Consider the following 13,909-nt stretch of genomic DNA (forward strand, 5'->3'; position numbering starts at 1 on the left):
TGCAATTTTTCCAAATTTTTTTATACGAAAAAAGAAATCCCATACCAGTAATAAATTCATAAGAAGATGTACGGCAAAAAATATTGAAGAATTCAAAAAGGAACTCAGTAACCAAAACTGGTCTGATATTTATGCAGGAAAGTGATGTAAATGTAGCATACGATACTTTTTTGTATAGATTTATTGAGTTGTATAATATCAATTGCCCCATGAAGATGATTCATAACCAAGAAAATAGATCAGCAAAAAAGCCATGGATAACAAAAGGTATTGAAAATGCATGTAAAAAGAAGAATGCACTATATGTGAAATTTGTAAAAAAAAGGACTATTGAATCGGAAGAAAAATACAAAAAATATAAAAATAAATTGATAAGTATTATCCGAAATAGTAAAAAACTATATTTTCATACCCTCTTAGAACAACAAAAGCAAAATATGCAAGGAACTTGGAAAGTATTAAACAAAATTATTAAAAAAACGAATAACAAATGAGAGTGTCCAAGTTATTTCATGAATGACAATGAAGTCCTTATTAGAAATCCAAAGGAGATAGTAAATGAATTCAATGATTACTTTGTTAATGTTGATTTCAATTTGGCAAAAGGTATTACTGAATCAAAAAGTAAAAATATAAAGAGTTGTGAAAATATCAGTAGGAACTTTTCCTCGATGTATGTGTCTGACAGTAGCAAAAATGAAATATTGGAGATTGTGAATGGTTTTAAAAATAAAAGGTCAACCGATTGGACAGATATGGATATGAAACTAGTTAAAAATATAATCCATTTAATATTAGAACCCCTGACTTATATCTTCAACTTGTCCTTTAAATTTGGAGTGTTTCCAGATCAGATGAAAATTGCAAAAATTATACCAATTTACAAGAGTGTTGATAGTCATTTATACTCAAACTATAGACCAATTTCATTATTATCCCAATTTTCAAAAATACTGGAAAAACTTTTTTTGAAGAGGCTTGATAGTTTCATAGAAAAATTCATGATATTAAGTGACGATCAATATGGATTCAGGAGTGGTCGATCGACTTCAATGGCAGTTATTAAATTAGTTGATTATATAGCATCTGCATTAGACAAAAAGTATTCTACTTTGGGAGTTTTTGTCGACCTCAAAAAAGCCTTTGATACCATAGATCATAAATTGTTAATGAATAAACTAGAGCAGTATGGTTTTAGAGGCCGTGCTTACTCCTGGTTAGAAAGCTATCTTGACAATAGACACCAGTATGTTCATTTTAATGAGCATCAATCAGAAATGCGTAAAGTAACTTGTGGGGTGCCCCAGGGTTCTTTGCTTGGTCCTAAGTTGTTTATTTTATATATTAATGACATCTGTAAGGTATCCAATTTGTTAAAATGTGTATTATTTGCAGATGACACAACACTGTATGTATCTGGGGAAAATCTTCACCAATTAATTTCTGATGTGACTAGAGAACTATCTAGAATTAAGCAATGGTTTGACCGAAATAAACTATCTTTTAATTTAAGTAAAACCAAATATATTATATTTAGTAATCGACAAATTAAAACCATAAGCCATGGCTTCAGCCTACACCTGTTCGGTTACCTTCTTTGTTTGTAATGAATTTGTTGTATATATTCTGTTTTGTGTTTAGTAACCAAATAAACCTTTATTTATTATATGAAAAATGTTGAAGATAATACATTTGAAGGTAAATTCACAAGTGTCTGATGCATTAATTATATTGGTTTTATAGTAAATGTCATATGTTTAACTTTGCTTATGTATTTTTATTATGCAATATCACCGGCAGACATTAACTTTCCCATTAATAGCCCATATTTGACCCTTTAAATTGATTTCCAGGGGCATTTTTTTCTATGTTCTAACCATTTGTTTTCTAACCATGCATTTACACTGCAATTACAATACCATAGCCTAAATAATGTTGAGATTAATGATAAATAAATAAATATTATATTAAATATAATCATTTTAATATAGAAAAAAATAGATGATAAAAAATAATAAATTATATATTTTATTTTTAATTATGAAATTAAAACCGCCAATGGGTGGCGCCAAATCACCGTCTTAATGAGCGAGTCATAGAAGCATTCATTCAACTGATTCGTTCAAAGCGGTAGATTCATTCTGGAACCAAGCAACTAGGTCACTGAATCACAAAAACCTCGGATTTGTTTGGATACTCTTTTTCTGTGGCTTGTTTGGAACTACTGTCATTGGAGAAATAGAGCAAAAACAGAGAATATTTACAATATTACGTCTAAAATGTCACACAACAATATACACTCTTTGTTTACTGAACTATTGTATAAAATTATTATCACATTTGCAATCGCACCAATATTCTGGACATATTTTGTAATATCATATGTTATAAATATAAAAAAAAACTCATACTAGGGACATTTTTTCCACATCTTGAATTTTGGGTGCATATTAATTCCACTCACATTTTGCCCCCCAATTCTACAGGCCTAACATCTGACCCTGCTTCAAGAGAAACATAAAACACGACAATACATCATTAACAGTTTTCTATGCTGTTTTTCGTCGTTGGAAAAAGCGACATATTGGGCTTTAAAGCGTGATTTGAAAGAAACTGTGGCAAATGTCTGTGTGAATTTATGCACGTTATAGGCTACAAAACATATGCCACCAATTATCATTTTAATCTATTGACAGCCTTAAGCTATATTTGAAAACATAATATTGTATAAAGAGGCATGCTGTTTTGACCACTATTCTCTCTAGATTTAACGTTAGTCAAGTTATCTATAACAAACAGGTTACACAAGCCATAGCTCACTTTTAGACGTGGTGAATGAAGTTCGAGGTTGTGTTGTGATGGTCGTGTCCGATATCCCTTGCCAGTTATTATCCGTACAGCAAATCTTCTTGTATGAATATGGTCAATTTCTAGTGTTTATATCCAAAAAGAAACAAAGCTGGGAGATGTTTTTGTATTTAGCGCGCCTGAGCTGTATGTTTTTTCTGTGCACCGTGTGTCACGCAATCGTGCAGAATCTGATGACTGGCGTCAATGGTTCCGTTGCTTTCATTTTGTTCATCAATTGATATTGCGATGATTTATATAAAAATGTATATGAAGTCATTTTCGAGTCATACAGTTAAAGTCAAGTCAAGTCTCGAGTCATTGGATCTCAAGTCAAAGTCAAGTCAAGTCATTTTCTTAATTTAGTCAAGCAAGTCTCAAGTCCTTAAATTTGCGACTCGAGTCAGACTCGAGTCAAGTCATGTGACTCGAGTCCCCCATCTCTGCTATGATGACAGCTCGCTCAGGGCGGGTCTGTGTTGAAACGCTGCTGTCAATTATCAATTGTGGTAGTGGCGTCCGATATAGTGACGTCACAAGATTGAACGGCTCAATTTGAGGCAGGGGAAAACATATAAGGAGATTAAAAACACTGGATGGATTTTTATCATTATATGATGGTTGTGTACAACCACTGCCAACACACATTTCAGTATAATCGACTTGTAAAAGTGCATGTACCATTATATGACCCCTTTAAGCAGTTTCACATTGAGAATGGGCAACAAATTTCTATCTGGATAATTTAGATCAGGCCCGGTGTCTCACCTGGTTGCCAGTTGACGGCAACATTGCCCAGCATCATTGCTCAAAAAGTTGCCCAATGTATCACCACCTTTGAGCAGCAAAAGATGTAACATTTATGAATAGTAATGAAAACGTTATTTCTCAATGTTCTCTGAACATTCTGAAACAAGTAATAATAACATTCAAAAAATGTTAAACAAATGTCCAAGTAAATTCAAAGTCCCCCCCCCAACAAATAAAACAAAACAAAAAACAAAAGTTCCATGAACGATGTATGAATAATGTTTTTGTGTTGAGTTTTTGAGAATACTATTTAAGACCAGATAACTTTGAACAAATATTATATTTACATTACTGGAAAAAACGTTTTTCACAATTTTGAAAAACCTGTCAGAATGTTAGCCATAGTTCTGAGAATGTTTCCTGTTAGCTGGGTAACTGTTTCTCATGGGGACGTTATGGTGGCCGAGAAGTACAAAACAAAACACAACAAATTTATAAACGAAAGGAAAAGACTAAAAACAAATTAACAAGTTAGAAAACACAATAACAATTCCGAAAACAAAATAATAAATCAGAAAACACAAAGAAAAATCTGGAAACAAAATAAGAAATCAGAAAACACAATGACAAATCTGGAAACAAATTAGCAAGTCAGAAAACACAACAAGTCAGACAAAACGGAAAAGGTAGGTATATGTGGCGAAAGGAATACTGACCGCTCATTGGACGAGACATCTGTCAATCAAGACTGTCAGAACAGCAGACTGTAGCAGGAGAGTCGATTTGCGTGTGCATAGAGCTGTCCATTTAGCCGGCTAATTTAGTGTGATTATTATGGAGAAAAAAAACTTTTCACCAACCATCTTAGCCTGGATGCCAGCCCGAACCCCGCCCACAAAATTTTTTGGTCGGGAAGTTCGGTCTGGACTCGATCCGTTGAGGAGCTATAATGCCCGAACAAAAATTGTTCGGACCAATCAAATTGTCAGGGTGGATTTTATACGATGATGGACAGATGAGCAACCATAGACATCATATCTATGTGAGCAGACCAACGGTAACGTAACCATCCACGTCATCAGAGAGCTTGGGTTGAATTCATGGCTGACGCTGGAGAATTGAGTTGTGTATATTCCGCTATCGCGTGTGTTATAGAAGATATAGACAGCGCATTAATTTTAGAAGAGGAACAGAGAACCGCGATCAAGGCATTTATCGATGGGAAAGATGTTTTTGCTGTCCTTCCTACGGGATTCGGAAAAAGTTTAATCTATCAACTTTAATCTATCTCTCAACATACGTCACTTACTCCGTTGCTCTGATTGGTTCTAGGTCTACCCAATTGAGTGCAGAGGCCTTTTATTTCCTGGTTCGGCTGACACACGCCCTATAATCACAGCCCAATGGAGCAGTTTCAGACTCACATTCTGACTAGAATCGGAGTATGACGACGTCAGGCTACAACCATCTGGTTTGGTCAGACAACATTTTAAAGAACCCGATCTGGTAAAGTGGCGATCCGGGAGAGTGGCGTGTAGAGTAAGAACAGCAGATTTAGCTTTTGACGTGAACAAATTAATTTGAGTCTCTTTCCAAATACCTTTCTTCTCTCTATACCATCTCTTATTCGTTTGGAGAGGTATTTAATTTAATTTTAAATAAAAATGAATAAAAATGTTTAAAATGTAAATAAAGTGTATAACAGGTACTTAATGTCTTGATCCGGCCTTCTTGTTCTTGATTTTCCCTAGTCTTGAGGCTGGATCATGACAGACCCATGTTTTTTGTACAAGCGCATGGCCTTTTGTTTTGGTCATGTGCTTGTGTTGTCTCGTTACGTAACCCCGCCCCCTTGTTACCCTCGTCTTGTCATTATTGTCTAGTCAGTTTCATCTGTTCCTGTAATTAGTGTCTCCCTTATATGTCCCTTGTGTTTGCTGTCCTGTGTCGGTTCATTGTGATTTCTACCTGAGTGTTAACTTACCTGTGAGTACTTTGTGAGATTTTTGTCTGGTGAATTACTGATCCTGTTTCTGTTGTTAGTTTATGGTCTAGTTTGTCAGTCCTAGTCTTGTCATTTGTTTTTCTGTTCATGTTTTGCCCCCTCGTGGGTTTTGTTTTCACTGTTTTCTGTTTATAATAAACTTCGTGTCACTGCATCCTGTCTGCGCCTGGGTTCACCTTCCACCGTAATAACACTTAATATACCTACAATATGATAATCTAGTTGCACTGAATAACGTCTAGGAACTCTAATAGCCTCTGCCAACTTTAAATCTAAGAAAAGTTTCCATTGGAAAGAAAGCGTACTTGGTTACTAACGTAACCTCGATTCCCTTTGAGATAAGGGAACGAGTATTCCTCGAGAATATTGAAGACTTTATTTTAAAACGCAGTGCAGCTGCACAGCAAGCACAGTGCAGGCTGTCTAAGCGCACTGATTGGCTGGGCTGCGGCAATTGCACAAACCTATGGCGAAGCAGCGAGGATGCTTAAACCTAACTTGGCACTTCCAAGTTGTAAAATCTTACAAATATGGACGGCGAAGACCAGCTGGCCGCCGCACAAATGTCTTTAATTGTTACACTACTGGACCATGCCCATGAAGAGGCTATGCCCCTTGTGGAATGAGCCCTGATGCCTATGGGGCATTGAAGGCCCATTGAAGCGTAGGCTAAAGAGATAGCATCTATTATCCATCGTGATAATCTCTGTTTCGTGACCGGGGACCCTTTGATGCAACCACCAAAGCATACAAAGAGCTGTTCCGACTGCCTGAACGGTGCAGAATGCTCTAAATAGACTCTGAGAGCTCTGACAGGGCAGAGTAGATTCAAGTCTCTATCATCTTCCGATGGGGGAAGAGCCGATAGTGATAGTAAAATAACCTGGGCTCTGAATGGAGTCAAGAGCACCTTGGGTACATAATCATGTCTCGGTTTGAGGATGACTCTGGAGTCATTGGGCCCAAACTCAAAGCAGGAAGCGTTCATGGAGAGCGCTTGTGAATCGTCTACTCGCTTGACCGATGCTAGGGCTAATAGGAGTGCGTACCTGAGTGAATGTGGCTTTAGGTCAGCCGCCTGAAGTGGCTCGAAAGGGGGTCCCTTAAGAGCCCTGAGGACCGTCGATAGGTCCCAGGCGGGGATAGAGGAAGGTCGAGGCAGGTTAAGCCTCTTGGCCGATTTGAGGAAGCGTACGATCAGGTTACTTTTGCTTAAAGATTGGCCGTCACAGGAGCATTGAGGGCTGCTATGGCCGCCGCATACACTTTGAGCATGGAGGGGGTCCGGGCTGAGCACCAGCCGGTGAACACTGACATCTTAGGGGCACAGAGACGTCTTGTGGACGGAGCTCTAGCCTCAGCAATAGTGTTTAGGACTCTCTGCGGGAGGTCCTTGGATACCTGTTGAGGTGCCATACATGGAGGGACGGGGGTGCTAGACTGTCCTGTTCGCCTGCGTGAGGTGGTCTTTGCTCAGCGGAATAGGCCAGGGAGTTGTCTCTGCATCAAGCTGCATCAACTCGGGGAACCATGTCTGGGTCCACCAGAGAGGTGCTATTAAGAGGACTGCACACTTGTTCTCCCTGATCCATTCGGTGACCTTAGGGAGCATCGAGACCGGAGGGAATGCTTAAAGAGGGCGGCTGGGCCATTCGTGGGCCAGCGCATCCCTGTTCTTTGAAAAGAATATTGAGAAATCTGATAGGTTTGAGCGTCCTCGCTGCCTCGCCATAGGTGCAGTTGCCGCAGCCCAGCCAATCAGCGCACTTAGCCTGCACTGTACAGATGCACTGCGTTTTAAAAAAAGGCTTCAATATTCTCGAGAAAAGGAGTTTTCCCATAGCGTATAGCTACGCAATACGAGTGAACCGTTCTCGAAAGGCAATGGAATTTACCCAATGCATTACATTCCAGTTATAATGCTATGAGAGTAATGTTTTGTATTATTGGGCATTCGCCACAAATACCTACCTTTTCTGTTCCCTTTCAAGGCGGTAACTCAACATTACGTCAGCTGTGGATTACGTCAACTCCTCCCTTCTCCACTTTCGCTGAAATCTTATGGGCTAACGCTAGCTGAAGCATAACAGTATAATATATAAAATACTGACAGGTACGCAGGCAGTATAAATTACATGGGTGCGACAGTTACATCAGAATCTCTTTCTTCACACTTGAAGTCTTATCACTAAGTCATCGTGGAAGTTGCATTTTTTCTTCTCTGCATCCGATGGCTGCTACATGCCAGATATGTATGGGCTCCAACGACCACTTGTCACTTGTCTGGACCTCGTCCACGCCGAAGTGCGCCCACTGCGCTGAGCTGCCAGTGCGCGCCCTCAGAGCCAGAAGGGAAGTGACTCGGGCAACAGCGGGGATGAGGCCCACTGCCGCCAGCGAGCCGCTGGTGGGCCCTCCCCCGCCCGAAGGTGAAGATTTCGACACTGTCAGCTTCGCGGACGCGAGCCGTGTTATATAACGCATATATAATGTCCCCCATGTCCCCCATGTTCCTATGGGCGAGAACTGCAATGTGCGTGTAAATGCGGTTTCTGTTTGTTTGAGTTCCATAAAAAAAAAAAAAAAACATGTATCCATTCACGAAAAGAGCTTTCTCTTCCTCTTGCACCCAACACTGTGTCACTCGCCCTGCCTCAGAGCAGCGCAGAGTCACAGACCATGACTATAATGGCCTCTCAAAGGCACAAGAGTGGCAACACCACACAAAGTCCGCTGTGAGCTGCCCTCCCGCCAGTGCTTCCAGCCTTGCGGGGGCTGGGCTTCAGTCAAAACATGCCATCAGTGGATACGGCTGCCGTAGAGCTAACGCGTCCACTGTGTCACTTCCTGGATGCGTGGAGGGCTATCCAGGGCGTTTCACCGTGGCTAACGGGAATAATTCAGCACAGATATTCTCTCCAGTTGAAACGCAGACCACCCCGCTTCAATGGCGTGGTCCCGTCAAAGACTTTGCCCCAAAACGTTCCCGTTCTGAGACAGGAAGTTCTCAGTCTGCTTGAGAGAGGAGCGATAGAGCGTGTCCCTCAGAGCGAGCAGGAGAGCGTATTCTACAGCCTCTGCTTCGTGGTGGCAAAGAAGAATGGAGGACTCCGTCCAATACTGGACCTGAGACCCATCAACCGAGCACTTCACAAGCGCGTGTTCAGAATGACAACACTGAATGATCCTGGCACAGATCCATCTAGGGGACTGGTTTGCTTCAGTGGATTTAAAGGACGCGTACTTTCATATTCAAATAGCGACGCACCACAGGCGATTCGTGAGATTTGCTTTCGAAGGCACGGCATTTCAGTATTCAGTGCTTCCGTTCGACCTGGTCCTAGCCCCCCGCACATTTTCAAAGTGTGTGCACGCAGCACCTTTTCCCCTCAGATCGAACGGAATGCGCATCCTGTATTATATGGACGACTGACTGAGTTTAGCCCACTCAAATGCTGCTTCACCATCTAGATACGCTGGGACTGTGTGTGAATATGCAGAAGAACGTGTTTATACCGATTCGGACCACAAAATATCTGGGAGAATGTTTGGACTTGATGGCAATGCGAGCCCCCCTCTCTCAGGAGAGCATAGAGACAATCTCATCGACCCTGCACCGTTTCAGACCGTCTGCTTCACTGAAGGAATTTCAGAGGCTTCTGGGACTGATGGGGGCGGCTTCTTCAGTGTGCCATCTGGGCCTGCTACATATGCGGCCTCTGCAGTTTTGGCTGAAGACCACGCCCTCGGCAGAACTCAAGCGTATTACGGTCACTCACAGTGTGGTCAGCAATCTGAGACCGTGGAGCAACCCGGATATGTTCAGCCCAGGAGTTCCTTTTGGTATAGTGACGCAGCGCACCGTAGTCTCGACGGATGCGTCAACCTCAGGCTGGGGAGCAGTCTGCCTGGGCGTACCTGCCTCAGGCCTGTGGTCGGAGTCACAGGAGAGTGCCACATGAACCGCTTGGAATTAAGGGCGATGTCCTTAGCCCTGGAAGCAATTGGTCAAAATTGGAGCAGCAACATGTACTGATTCGAACTGACATCACGTCTGTGGTCTTGTACATAAATCCCAAGGGCAGAGTGCGCTCCAGAGCTCTGTTCAAACAGGCAGCGAGTCTCCTGTTGTGGGCGGACCAACACTTTCTCGCCTGAACCGTGGAGCGGACATGCTTTCGAGGAACGGGATTCCTCAAGGAGAGTGGAGACTTCACTCCAGATCGGTTCAAATGATTTGGGATCGATTCGGGAGGGTGGACGCGGATCTTTTTGCCACAATTGAGAACACTCACTGTCAGACGTTCTTCTCACTATCTCACTCACCGCTGATGGGAGATGCTCTGACATCACGTTGGCCGGAAGCCAGGCTTTACGCGTTCCCTCCGTTGAAGATTCTGCCTATGGTGTTATAGGCCTATTCTACATATGGCGTCTGTGCAGCCAACGGCAGAACAGTTTGCATGCTTTGCTCGAACTTTTGCCATTACGTTAGAACTGGTTACACTGTTTTGCCGAATTTCAACCCCCTGCTAAACAATTACCCCTCTAGTTGAAGTCAGTACCTGATTGCCTAATCCTAATCCTAACCCCACCCCTAATCTTAACCCCTCCCCCACAATTAATCCTAAACCTACCAATACTAGGGAGGTACTAATTTGGCGGGGGTCGAAATTCTGGCACAACAGCTGCGCCGTGGTTGGAACGTGCAGATTAAGGGGGGGAAATATTATAATAAGATTCACTTCCTACATCAGAAGGGGAGCCAAATCTGATTGTCTTATTTTTTGACATGCTTGCAGAGAAAGGCTTATCAAAACAAAGTTACTGGGTTGTCACTTTTCACGTTTTCTGGGTTGATAGATGCACCGGGGACCAATTGTAGCACTTAAACACGGAAAAAGTCAGATTTTCATGATATGTCTCCTTTAATTTTATTTCTCCAGAATGCAACAGTGTCTAATCAAACAAAAATGTTGCAAAAATGCTTTTGAACTAAAAAAGACTGGTATTAGCCTATCACTACACAACATTTAATACATGCTGCAAATATGACTACAATATGCCTTAGTTCTGATGCCTCATTTGTTGAAAACATGTTGAAAATGACAGCGTCAATAAATGAAAATCACAGCTTCGGCAAATTGCTATGCCCAATAATCTGCTACTCTGCATGTTAACATTACAATTATCATTGTGCAATCATGTTTTACTCCATCCATGCTTTTTCACTGAACAGGAATATCCTCCCTTTTCAGGTGCTGACTTTTAGCTTCAATAATGTTCACTTAGCAAGTACACCATGACGACTTGTTATTTTCCACAGTTGCATTAAAAAGCAGTCATGCAGTCAAACATGTTACAATAAAAATTTAAATGGTGCAGTTTACTGATCTGGACTTTAGATTAATGGACTGAACTGCTTTTACAGCAAATATTGTATTTACATTAGGCTAAGTGAGGTAACACAGTCCAACAGCACTTTTCACCGTTTATATATCTCCACTAGTTTGACTGGTCAAAAATCGTGGTAAAGTAGTAATGTCTATTGGCACATCTTACCGCTTATTTGGGAAATTTATGTATACAGTACAGCCCTGCTTGTGTTCTGTCTCAGTTTCAAGTAAAAACGTCCCATGAGTCGCGCTAAAAGCGTGTTAATTTTTCCCCCAGAACAGATGAACGTGAATATGGCAGTAACACAGTCCTTGTAAGAGGCCACAAAGCCGCAGAAAATAGACTGGTAGAATGTCACAAGCAGCAGGGTGACAGGACAGAGAAAGCACACAAGACGAGCACAACTCCTCTAGACTAGACAAGATAACATAAGGTAAATCTTCATGTAGAAAACATATAGCACAGGCATGACTCACTTATACACGTAATAATCCATCAAAGTACAAAGGGAACAAATGCTAGAAGTAGAGAGAAAGTAATGAGACTAAAGTGAGAAGAGGTGTTACAGAGAAGAAGCCCGAATGCTAATTGCAATGATGAACAGGTGGGAAAATAGACAGGCAGAGAGAGAGAGAGAGAGAGAGAGAGAGAGAGAGAGAGAGAGAGAGAGAGAGAGAGAGAGAGAGAGAGATTTTTTTTGATTGATTTTTCAAAATTACTTTTATTACAATAAAAAATACCAACCATTAAAACATTTTTTCACAGTTAATCAATTTTTACGAACTTAAAGCAAAACACAACTCTCCGTTTACAACTGAGCACAAGGCTTCTCTATAACACCATATAGATTCAAACTTCAATAAGTTATTCATTACTTTATAAAATCGAAAATCAACAACAATTCTAGACTTCACCATTACTTTAAACACTCGTACCACATCACTATCATTCTTTTGTTCCATATGATTTCTCCTACTAATGTATATGGCCATTTTTGCTTTTCCAAGTACAAAGTTCAACAGCTGACATTCACCACTTTTACTTTTCACATACTTAAAACCACAAATAAAAGTCTGCACAGAAAACACTTCATTAAAACAATTAAAAATTGTTTTTAACTTATCAAACAACGGCTTTAGCCTAAAACAATAAGCAAAACAGTGGAAAACAGTCTCTCTGTTTGAACAAAAAGGACAATCATGACTTGATTCAGAATTTAAAACAGAGACGAAAGCATTGACTGGGATAGTTCCATGTAAAACCCTCCAATGAATGTCAGCTGTTTTTTTAGTTAATGGTGGCTTATATAACGCTCTCCACTCTGGTCTAACACCTTCATCCAACCTCAGAACATCACGCCAAGGTGTGTCCATTTTTTGATGTAAACCTTTTTTGTTGAAAAACTTTACACAAGCCTTATATAGCTGTTTTCCATTAACATCATTAAAAACTAAACACATACTCTTCAATTGTAAGAAGATTCCAACATGATCATTTAAACTGGGAGATATAACAACTTTAGGAAAGGAATCCAACTCATTAGGACAAACAAGTCCTTCACAATAGTCTTTGAGCGTATTCGACTCCTCAGATGTAAGAACAGATCGCAACCTCTGTAATATTTGAGTCATTGTTCGAACAGATTTCATCTTCAAACAAGCAGTCACTTCCTCAGCGTCTGCAAGTTCAGCTCCCATCAAAGTTACAAGTCCTTTTAAAGTTGTGATTCCAGCTTGAATAAGAAGTTCAGTAAATATGCTGCTTGTGCTCATTACATCCAGTCTCGCACCATATATCAGCGGTTCTTCCAACAACCAAAATAAGGAGTTTGTATTTTCAGACTTCTTTACATTAAAACAACTCCAAACTTTAAAAAGATTTTTATAGAAAACTGGTAAACATGAAGTGTCAATCTTTTTAGGATCCATTAAAAACAAGGATTTGCTGAGGTTCATCTCTTTAACAGATTTCAAAATGAGACTGGTTACTGTACTCCAACTTGCATTTTCTGAGCTTATCAAAAAACTCTGCAAAAACTTCAACCGAAATGCAGCAACTCTGCTTTGCAGATGGACCAGCCCTTGTCCACCTTCCTCTTTTGGTAAATACAAAATGCCTTGTATTACCCAATGTAATTTGTCCCAAAAGAAATCGACCAAAATTGATTGTATCTTTGCCAACAAATAAGTTGGTGGATCGACACAAGCCAACCGATGCCACAAAAAAGATGCAACCAAATTATTTATTATAATCACCCTTCCTCTATAAGACATAGTTGATTTCAGCCACTTCCACTTATCCAACCGTCCTTTTATCTTCTCAATCACTCCTTCCCAGTTCTTCTGCACAGTCACTTCATCACCCAGATGCACCCCCAGATATTTAAAACCATTTTTATTCCATATTAAACCACCTGGTAGATCTGGCGTTTTTTCTTTCCATTTTCCCAACAACACTGCATCACTTTTTTTCCAATTGACTTTTGCAGAAGAAATAGATTCAAAATCATTGGCTATTCTTATTAAACTTTGTATGTCTTTATGGCCTTCAATCATTACAACAATATCATCAGCATACGCAGATAACTTAATTGCATTATCACATTTTGGAATTACTAAACCAATCAGCTCTTTTCTTAATTTATTTAAAAAAGGTTCTATTGCCAGTGCATACAGCATTCCGGACAAAGAACAACCTTGTCTGATCCCACGCTTAACCTTAAAAGGAGCGCATAAGCCACCATTAAACTTCAACACACCCTCAATGTCATTATACAAAGTCTTGATTTTATCACTAAAAATAGAATTAAAACCGAAAGCTTTCAAAACTTTCCATAAATAATCATGTTCAACACGATCAAAAGCTTTCTCTTGATCGATGGAAATCAAGCCTGCATTTAAACCAAATATT

Source organism: Siphateles boraxobius, unplaced genomic scaffold (assembly GCF_051911475.1).
Source record: "Siphateles boraxobius isolate OS27281-9 unplaced genomic scaffold, OSU_SipBor_1 55, whole genome shotgun sequence".
NCBI lineage: Eukaryota > Metazoa > Chordata > Actinopteri > Cypriniformes > Leuciscidae > Siphateles > Siphateles boraxobius.